The sequence below is a fragment of the Plutella xylostella genome, chromosome 5 (genome assembly GCF_932276165.1).
Source record: "Plutella xylostella chromosome 5, ilPluXylo3.1, whole genome shotgun sequence".
In the NCBI taxonomy this organism is placed as follows: Eukaryota; Metazoa; Arthropoda; class Insecta; order Lepidoptera; family Plutellidae; genus Plutella; species Plutella xylostella.
This window is the reverse complement of record NC_063985.1, coordinates 11,673,618-11,683,876: the sequence shown is the minus strand read 5'-3', so window position 1 is coordinate 11,683,876 and position 10,259 is coordinate 11,673,618. Positions and strand designations below refer to the sequence as shown.

Below are 10,259 nucleotides of genomic sequence, written 5' to 3'. Positions count from 1 at the left end.
ATCTATGTCAATATGAAATTCATTTATTAAGTAATGAGGTATGGACCAATTTAGTTCGCTCTCACCGGAACAGATAAGTTTGTGGCACTATAGCTACTTATGTTGTATATGCCTACTTCAGTTTCACGACTTATGAAATTTTTAGGTACTTAGGTAATATGGACACTACAATCCAATAAATATCAAATAATACCCTGGAGGTATGAACAAAAGCCATTCGTATTACAATAACGTGTTACTATGTAACAAAACGAACATGAAATTAAAGATAGTTTTGTCTTATCAAGAACACATTTATTTGGTCAACTTCTGAAAATATCTGTTAGGAATCACGCGAAAGGAAATCCAAAAACAAATGAAAATTTCACACATTTATGGCGTACGCCGCTCGGAGTATATAATGTAATTTATTACAATATATAATTAGGTAAGTATATACCCGGGACGCCTGACATTATGTTTTGGTATTATATCTATCACGAACACTATCACGTGCGTTACTGGCATTTAAACAATAAGAGAAACATATATATTATTAACAATTACCATAAATCCTTTACCCTTAATAAACTTATCCAACCACATAATATTCTCTAATTAATATAATAAAGGTAATTCAAACAACGACCAACAAAGTGCTTTAAAATTTATGTAGACCACTCAACAGTGCATAACAAACATACTTAATAGTAAACAAAAATAGATATAAATAAAATTTTAAAACATAAAAACCTTTCGTCGTAGGGGACGTATTTAGTTATGTGTATATAAGTGATAATTTCTGCGATATACAGAATATTCAGTAATATATCTTATATATCAGCCTCAAAATATAAGCCCGCAGGCGAATATAATTCTTATTTACAAATAGTATTATGGATATGTTGTCTGGTGGTAATTTAAAATAGGTAGGTATATCAGACAAAGCAGAGTATATTATCCTGCTAGCCTAGCACGGGGCGCGAGACGCGCGCGTCTTTCGTGAATGCGGTGAATGTGGGCGCGTTTCGCGCCCCGTGCTAGGCCTTCAGCCCTGTTGTCTCCAAACTGATCCAGTTAATCTACATGATTATTATTACGATTTAAAACACGAACTTCTTTCATAACGAAGTATTTTAACTTAACTCAATAAAATAATTAATTTTACACTGTTAAAATTAAGTTAATTAAAGATAGGTACAAGTTAAAAAATTAACATATAATTTACCACACATTAGGTAGGTTCCAACTACTATTTACAAATTACTTTTCTATAGCTTAGAAGGCAAAAATTATAATATATTGCAGGATTAAATAAAAGCACATTAATTTGGTATGATTTTAAACACCCTGTACATGACACAAAAATAGTGTATTTTCATGGATTATAGGCACAATGAGGCATTTTACAATATACATATAAATGGCGTGTGCCCTATTATGAGATCAGTAGATATTTCTCAAAAATTCAATTCTTTTAAAATCTGATATATATTTAACAAGAGCTCGGTGTAAAGGCACTCATGTGCAGACAAAGCACATTCTGAACAAATTGCAAATTCTTTAACAAACTACTAACAATACAAAAAGTTGCAACATCGTAAGTCAGGTATATTTTGCAAATTAAATACATATAGGCACATTAATGGTAGGTACATTTTAAGTTATCACGTCACGTGGCATCGCCAAACCAACATCGCATTTTTGTTAATCTTCGATATCACTCTAGTCATTTCACGGTTATACTTTTATTGCACCCAATTTTTATGTTACTCTTGCGACACACCACTAACATACATAAAATTACCTACGTCGTATATAAAATTTATCGATCATGCAAAGGTACACATTATGCTTCAGTAGGTAGGGAGGTACTTTGAACCGTAAGCTTATTTATATTAGTAGTTATTCTTGCTACACATTTAAAAAAATATTTTCGTATATTTTTCCGTTTTGGTTCCGAATTAGAGTATGATATAATTATGTTATTTCTTGAAAACACCAGTTTATTTCGGTACAATATGTAGGAACTTACATGTTACGGCTAAAGTTAGATTAACAAGAAGGAGCATCTATAAATTAAAATATTAGGTGTTCCAATTTAAAAGCTCCTTCAGAAGGGAACGATTTTATAGGATGATTGTGGCCCTTTGGGCTGTATGATTTTTATCTGTAATATATAAAGCTAATATACATATAAGCTTTAAAAATGTTTGTAGCTTGTATTGGTCTGCAGCTATTTGTACTACGACGGTATATTAGAGAAAGCACTCATCGCGATTAAGCTCATTCTTTACATGTGTGTTTACCAATGTTTCTGCAGAAATGTATGTATTATACCATTTCACCTCCTCTATAAAATTAGACAACAACGTTACATTCATTACAATATACACATCAAAAATTCACACGAATACATGTTTTTCCCAAATATGTACATAAATTATATATAATTTGTCCTCAATTAAGGGCATGATAAAAAAAAATTATTGTTTAAAAAGACATTCATCTTGAGCAATGTTTGATTCTACTTCATCTAGAATAATTACAATATAACTTAACAATATCAATTATTTTCCGACAGCTAAGAAATAAATACAATAATACTCATTATGGCTAAAACGTGCGTTGGTGCAACACTTATTTTAATACACAAAGGTATAAGGTACAGGGTTGAAATTGGACAGTGGCCGACCCGAAGGTATTGGTGTTGATGACGTGCCTAAGGGTCAGCCACTGATATAAACCCACCCTGCACGTACACCCAAGCATATATTTTTTACGTAAAAATGGAATGATTATCAAATCATTACTTACTAATAAACTTTGCAAATAACAACAAAATAATAACTTCAGATCGAATTAATATTTTTGAACATTATGGTAAATAATTTGTGTCTTTCATATCATATCACATCAACGATTTTGGCTTTGTATAGATACACATAATATTTAAAATTAAACTAGCTAACTTTGGAAAGGTAACCGCTAACGGCACTCTCACGGAATGATGCGTGAAGAATGCACACGGTAAAGTGGTTAAAATATTTATTGTGGATAAATAAATAAATAACTTTCAAAGCTACATCCCAGGGAACTGCATGGTTAAGCCTACTCAGTAGCTTTGCTTTAACTTTATGGTATACTTCAAAGGCGCGGGAGAGTCACCTGGCTTCGGTCGCGATATCACGAAGTTTGCGCTACCCACTGCTTTGTATTTGTGAAAACTTTCACTCAATACGTAGGTATTTTTTCTGCGACAGAAAATTGCCGTTTTCTTCCCTTTCAGAGCCATTTTGTCGATAAATGTATTTTTGTCCAGGAACACCCAGGGCTGCCACTTCCTCCCGGTGAGGTCGGGGGTGTAGGCCTGTGCCGACGAGCTCGCGTAATGGGAACCATTCTCCGTTTTTTTTATTATCACCTTAGGGATAGAATTTCTCTTTTTACTTTTCTCTTTGTGCTGTTTAATTTGTATTTCATCGATACTCATCAGCACATCCTCGAACTTCGGCTTGGGCTTTTTCACAATTTCAGATTGACTTCTGTTGAAGTTTGGTCGTCCATTTTTCAAATGCCTTTGCACGGCGACCTTAGGTTCCTCCTTGCACAGCTTCAATTGTTTAAGTTTCATTAAATTAGGTTGGGGTAAAAATAATTTAACTTTTAGGTCTCTTATTGTTTCTTTTATCGGTGGTATATATTTTTGCGCAGCTTTTGTAATTAATGGGCGTGCCGTGCTGTCTTTGTTGCAAACAGAATAATCACTGTTCTCCGTAAATTTACATCGTATTCTTTTGCTTGAATCTAAATCAATGTTATTTAGATGTGACATGCGCGATCCGTTATAGTTTGTAATTTTCAATAGTATTCCACTCTTTTTCTCTTCTGTCGTAGAAGATACTTCGGGCGAAGCACTAGATCGCTTATATTTAGGGTCATTTTTCACCAGAGCTCTTGAGAAAGGTTCACTGAGCCCATTTTCACAGGAATGTACTGCATCATTCGACGATAATTGTTTTGTAGAAACTTCACTAGGTTCATTTTCATTGACATCATCATTGTTATCAACAACTGCGACATCATTATGTTCTGTTGAAACGACCTGTTCTTCATGGTCATTAACATAATCTTCAGATTCGACGTATTGCGATTCATTATCATCTTTGTTGTCACCAGGACCAGAAAGCAGTCTTTCTAATTCATCATCCTCATGTTGGTTCGGACTTTCAGCGAGAGATTCATTACCTTGGAGTGTTTTGTTCATATTCATTTGTGGGGTGGCGTATAAAGTTTTTATAAGATCAATATCACCACTACACATTTCATCTCCGTATATGGTCTTAATTTTATCAGTATGATCAAACATGTCGTCGCCCGGCGAAGATCTCGAAGATCTGTCCATGAATACTTCATCGTCGTCATCTTCCACTGCATCGTCAGTCACCACGGTTTCAACACAAGCAACATCTTCAACCCAATTTTCATCTATTACCTTGTCTATCATTTCGAATGGTTCAGAAAACTCACCAACTACATCTTGTTGGGCCACAGGATCAACAGACTGGCATTCCAAATCTTCAGGCTCAAATTGATTACTTACTACAGTATCGTAATCCTCTTCTTGTATATTAGCAAAACAAACTGTTCCTTCACTATATTGATCTTCTGTTAAGATACAATCGTTGTCGATGAGTATACAAAAAGAAATGTTACCTTCATGATATGCCGACGACATAGATTTTCGTCGATTTATAGTTGTGTTGTTTTCATTACTTGAAGAGTTTGATTCATCATCAGAAGTATCGTTTGTCCGCTTCCGTTTATTTGGCCATAGAGAAATTCTGTTTCCGCAATTTGAATCTGTCTGTTTTCTGAATTCATCATATGAGTTTGTGTTTAAAGCTGATTCTGACAAAGATCTTTTAAGTGTCCGGCGGCAAGCAAGAGGAAAATTTGAGCCGTTTTGTTCTCTAGCACTTTTATTGGATTTATTATGAGTATCATCTTTTGTATCATTTTGCACGTCAGGTCTTTCTGCAGGATTACTAGAAAGGCTTGTTTCACACTCATTGTTTAGTAAATTTATATCATTATCGCATGTGTTATCAATCGGCATATTACTATTTTCATTACGTTCCGTACCTTTGTCACCTATTTCATCAATATTATCGCACGTATTTTCATGATGAAGTGAAAATTCAGGTTCATTTATTGTGGAGTCACCATTATAATCTGCACTACAGTTTTTTTCCTTTTCTTCTTCGCTATCGGCAACTTTGGTCGATATATTTTCAATTATAACATTTTCATTACAACCTTCAGTTGCGGGAAATTCATTTATAACATTTTCATGGCAAGTTTCAGTTACTGGTGTTTCATTTATAACATTTTCATTGCAAGTTTCAGTTCCTGGTGTTTCATTTATAAAATTTTCAGTGTAAGTATCAGTTTCTGGTGTTTCATTTATAACATTTTCACTGCAAGTATCAGTTCCTGGTGTAAGTACAATTATTTTATCTCTTTGATAAGATTCTTCAGGTAAAATTTGGTTAGCAAATTTTTCAATATCTGAATCAAAAGTTTTTAAACCATTGCCATTTGTACATTGCAAATTACTTTTGATGCTACAAAAACCTTCGGGGTAAAGGATGAGATTTTGCAATACCAATGACAGTAACCTTTTATTACACCAGTTACATGCTTTCGGGATACAAATTGGTTTATTTACAGTAATGCTATGATCGTCATTACTATTAAAATTCAAAGATTTTGGCGAAGATGGTTTATTTGGTATTTTACTGTCACACATTCTTTCACTGAAAGAGTCTACACAGTTGAAATCAGTTATTGATTCTTGACTTTTCAGGGTATTATTGGTAACGTGTGCTAGTACTGATGCGTCAATTATTTCATCAGGAGCATGCGTAAAGGTCACATCATGATCATCTATATTTTCTAAGCCATCCTTTGATTCATTACTATGATCATCTAGAAATACATTTATTTCATTTTTTATTTCCTCGTCCGAAACTTTGAACTTATCCTCAATTATACTTGACGGAATGTCAGTTGACCCATTTTCAACTACATCACTCTCCATTCTTTTAGTTTCATCTTGAAAATCGTGATTTCCTGGAGTGCCACAATCCATTATCTTATTGGGTTCAATCATATTTAGTTTATCTGAACCATCAGTTGTAAATTCAGGTCCATTTTGTAAGATGTTTCGACTGCATTCGGAAATAAAACATGATCTGTCTTCAGTTTGATCCAAGTCCCTCGGTGACCTATTTTCAAAAGCACCAATAAATGAAGAAGCAGCCTCACTACCTTCTGTCCTACAATTTAAAATGCACTCTTCATTAATATCGTCAAAATTATCTGTGTCGCTCAATATAGCATCCTGCGAAGCATCATTTATTGTGGAGTCAGATAGTGGTGTTAATAATGTATCAGGTAAATCATTTACTCGTTCTTCTAAAAGTCTTAATATACCTGGTTTATCTAGTGGCTTATCAAGGTTGTCTTCGTCTTCAAAAGAATCGCTTTCGTAATCGTTACTTTTGCATTCTTTGAAGTCGTTTCCTTGGCATGAGACTTTTGTGGTGGTATTTAAGTCATATTCAGAATTTTCTGAATTGACATTGGTTAATTCGTTTGAGAAAACTTGGTTACTATCCGGGCAATATTTTTTTATGTTATTTACACTTTCACTCATTTCTGTTGTCATATTATTTGACACAGATGAACTTTGTGATTTGTTAGAAATGAATTCAATCACCTTGTTTTCGGAATGATCCACTTTTGATGAGTTTGAATCACATATTTTTTCGCTTTCCTCACAGTTATTGATCAAATTTTTATTAGAGTAGTCCAAACTAAGATTAATCGCACAATGATTTTCAAGACAGCTACTTCTGTTTTGATCAAAGTTTTCACTGCAGTCAGGTATTTCTTGACAGTTAGATTTTGATTCAGAAGTACTAACATTTTCGTTAACAGTTAATGCTAAGTTAATAGGTGAAGTTATAACTTCTCCTAAATTCACTACTGTTTCACTTTTTTCAGTTAGGATCATGGGTTTTGTTGGGATGTTATCAGATTTCTCATAATTTTCTGGGTTTTTAATAATAACACTATCAGTTCTTGATGCCTGTGCATTTATATATGAGGAATGTTCGAATTCTTTATTTGTTTTACTTTTCCTGTACTTACTTAGTCTAGATTGCTCTTTTAAACCCGGTGAGAATGGTGATTTGACTGGTTCTTTGGTTTCATTATCATGTTTGTTTTTGGTTTCATCACCCTGTGTGCATATTATTGGTATGTCATTGCTGGTCATTGCTATGACAGAATCAGTTTTGTTAGCATTAATGAATTGTTGATTTACTTCAGGGAAACTTAATTCAATTTCATTGTCAAGCCGTGGTAATGAAGCCAAACACACTCCAGAATTACTTTCGAGGTCGTGAAGACTGTAGTTAGATTTTTCGGGCAATCTTGATGCATCAGTTACAAATTGAGTTTTAGCCATTTTGCAACTTGATATGGTTGAATTTTCATTAGTGGTCAATGGTCTATTCTGATGTATTATGACATGAGTGTTACCTTTATTGTTTTCACTGGTAGGCACTATATTTGGTGCCTGTTGAACTATTTTGTTTGTGACTTTTTCTATAATCCTTTCTTCTATTATAGTCTGCACTGGAGCAGCCATCTCCACATTTAGCATTTTAGGGCTGCAAGGTTTTATTTCAAAGTTGCAGCCTACTTCTTTGTGAATTACCGATTGGCTTATTTTAGATTCAACATCTAAAGGAGATAGGGGCCGCGATTGCATGTTCACAGTCTTTGTAATGTTTGTATTATTTGCAATTTGGACTTCTTTCGTATTTGGCGTCCTTATGCGATAATTATTTATATTTGAAGACTCAATTACCTCTTCAAACTGATTCAACAAATCAATGCTACTGTAACCTTTAATATTTTCAGGTAATTTTGAGACTTTCTGTATATGTTCATATTTTGCAAGCTCCTCACTGGGAACATTAACTAAACCTAGCACATATAGCTCAGAATTTGTTTTAGCATCAGTTGTATTTGTTTGTTTTATACCTTCTTTATTAGTATTTTCAGTGTTCTCTTCCTCTCCTTCATTCCACATTGATAGGAACTGTCGTACATCTATTCCCTTTTTGTCCTTATTTCTACTTTTGGCATCTGCTTCACTTCTTGGTGTAACTGGAGAGCCTCTATTCATGTGACCATATTGATAGTACATGTTCATTGCTGAATCAGTGCTTCTAATACTAGTAGTAGATGATTGGCTAGCATAACCACAATCTTCAGGTGAAATAGCAAATGTATTAATGTCACTGCTTGATTTTGATTCCATTGGTGACATGACATTAGAAGAAAACTGTGGCTGAATTCTAGACATTTGAGTATTATAGGCTGCTTCAGCATTCTTGAATTGTGCAAGATCATAGGTTCTTAGGGGAACATCTTTCCTATAGTAAGGATAAGATGGCATCTGATGCATATTCCCAGGAGGATAGTTAGGCATACTCATTGGCATCTTAGATCGCGTCAAATCATTAAGATACATATTTTCGGAAGGGTACTGTTTTGATGGTAAATTGTCATACTTTACATATGTTTTACTATTATCATAAGGGGGCTTTGGTACCGGTACTGAATTGTATGGGCTATCAGAAGGATATGCATACATTTTGTTGGGCATGCAGTTCCCTGGGGGTGGCCCATAGTTGGGATACATTCCTTGATTATGATAAGGAACATTGTAATTTGGTTGGGGATTTGGAGATCTTTGGTATCCATGAGGTTCCCTAACATACTTGTGGGCTACATGGTGGTAGCCAGGATAAGCAGGAGGGATTGCGGGACTGCCTGCCATTTTTGGAACCTGATATTTAGGTGGGTAATGATGAGGTGAGTAAGTTGGATAGTTAATATACTCATACCTTGGTGCTCTATCTTTAACAGAAGGGTATGGCTCATACCGAATGTTTCCACCTCTGTAGGGGTCAGTGTACACATGTGCTTGTTCTTCATGTCCTGGCTGAGCTGGTCGGGCGGCTTGCAGGGCTCGGGGAGGCATGCAGTTGGAGTACTCGGGGTACTGGTACATCTCAGGGGCTGCATAGGGTGGGGCACCTCGGATGGCTGCCCCACCAGGTGGCCAACCACCTCTCATCATATTAGGATTCACATTAGGCACAGAGGTCCTAGCACTTTTCTGTTCATTAGTCAATGGGCTAATAGTATAAGGCACATCACAGTACTTCGCCTCTGAAGGCAAACTTAACTTTGGAATATTTTTGGACGTTTGTACATTTTTGTCACTAGTATATATAGCATCTTCAGAGGATGCAAGGGAGCGGGGAGGCACCATGATTCTCTGCATGTTTTCTTGGAATGTTTGTCGGGGTGATATGTTTCTGTTGAGCTGCTGGTAGTCGGGTAGCTTGGCGGGGTAGTCGAGCGGGCGCGGGTGCGGCCAGGGCCCGGGGCGCGCGCGGCCGCAGGGCTCCCCCGGCCGCGGCGCCGCGCGGTCCGGCCCTACCACGGCGCACGGCCGCGACGGCGGGACCTCCACTTTCGGCACTGTGTTTGATCCCATATCATGATATGACTTGTTTTTTTCAGCATAGTGGAACGAAGGGTCACCCGCCGCGTAATTGATATTGCCATTGTTATTGTGTCCGTCCAGCGCAGTTTCCGCTCTTGGAACTTTAGCATCCATGACTGCAAACATTCGGGTGGATCCTGTTAGTTTTTATCATTTTTTTACATTGATGGTTCCCTTTTTCTGTGAATTCTGGCTCGCGTGAACAGTGGGTCCCTGAAAATATAAACAAATTGTGAGAATTCAATCAATATCGTGTTATCAGGGGCAACTGTCAAAACACTGGCACTGCCACATACACCTTCGCAGTTCCTCTAACAGCCTCTGCAAAGCTTACAAAAGTTACGAAACCATGAAAACTTACCCCACTCGCTTCCCAGTTTCCTCAAATAATCACTTTTATGTCCTAGAAGGCTAGGAAATGTTTTTACACTTTTTGATATCGCTAATATCGCTCCATCCTTCATCCATGAGCTGTTTTGATTGGTGTTGCCGTTTTATTTTGCGTTCACGTCACAACATAAATATAAAGTAAATAAATTTTGAGATATCGTTATTGCTTTCTAAACATTATTCAATATTTTCAAATAAAATTTTACATATAATTTATAATAGTTATTTAAAGTTT

General features: G+C 35.9%; 1 long non-coding RNA gene across 1 annotated transcript; it reads right to left on the bottom strand.

The window, feature by feature from the left end:
- Positions 1-272: 272 nt before the first annotated feature.
- Positions 273-10,134, bottom strand: LOC105391277. The gene is made up of 2 exons (XR_960925.3): positions 9,996-10,134; positions 273-9,847 (listed from the first exon to the last, which is right to left on the bottom strand). It is a non-coding gene; the product is annotated as a protein PFC0760c (long non-coding RNA).
- Positions 10,135-10,259: the final 125 nt, after the last annotated feature.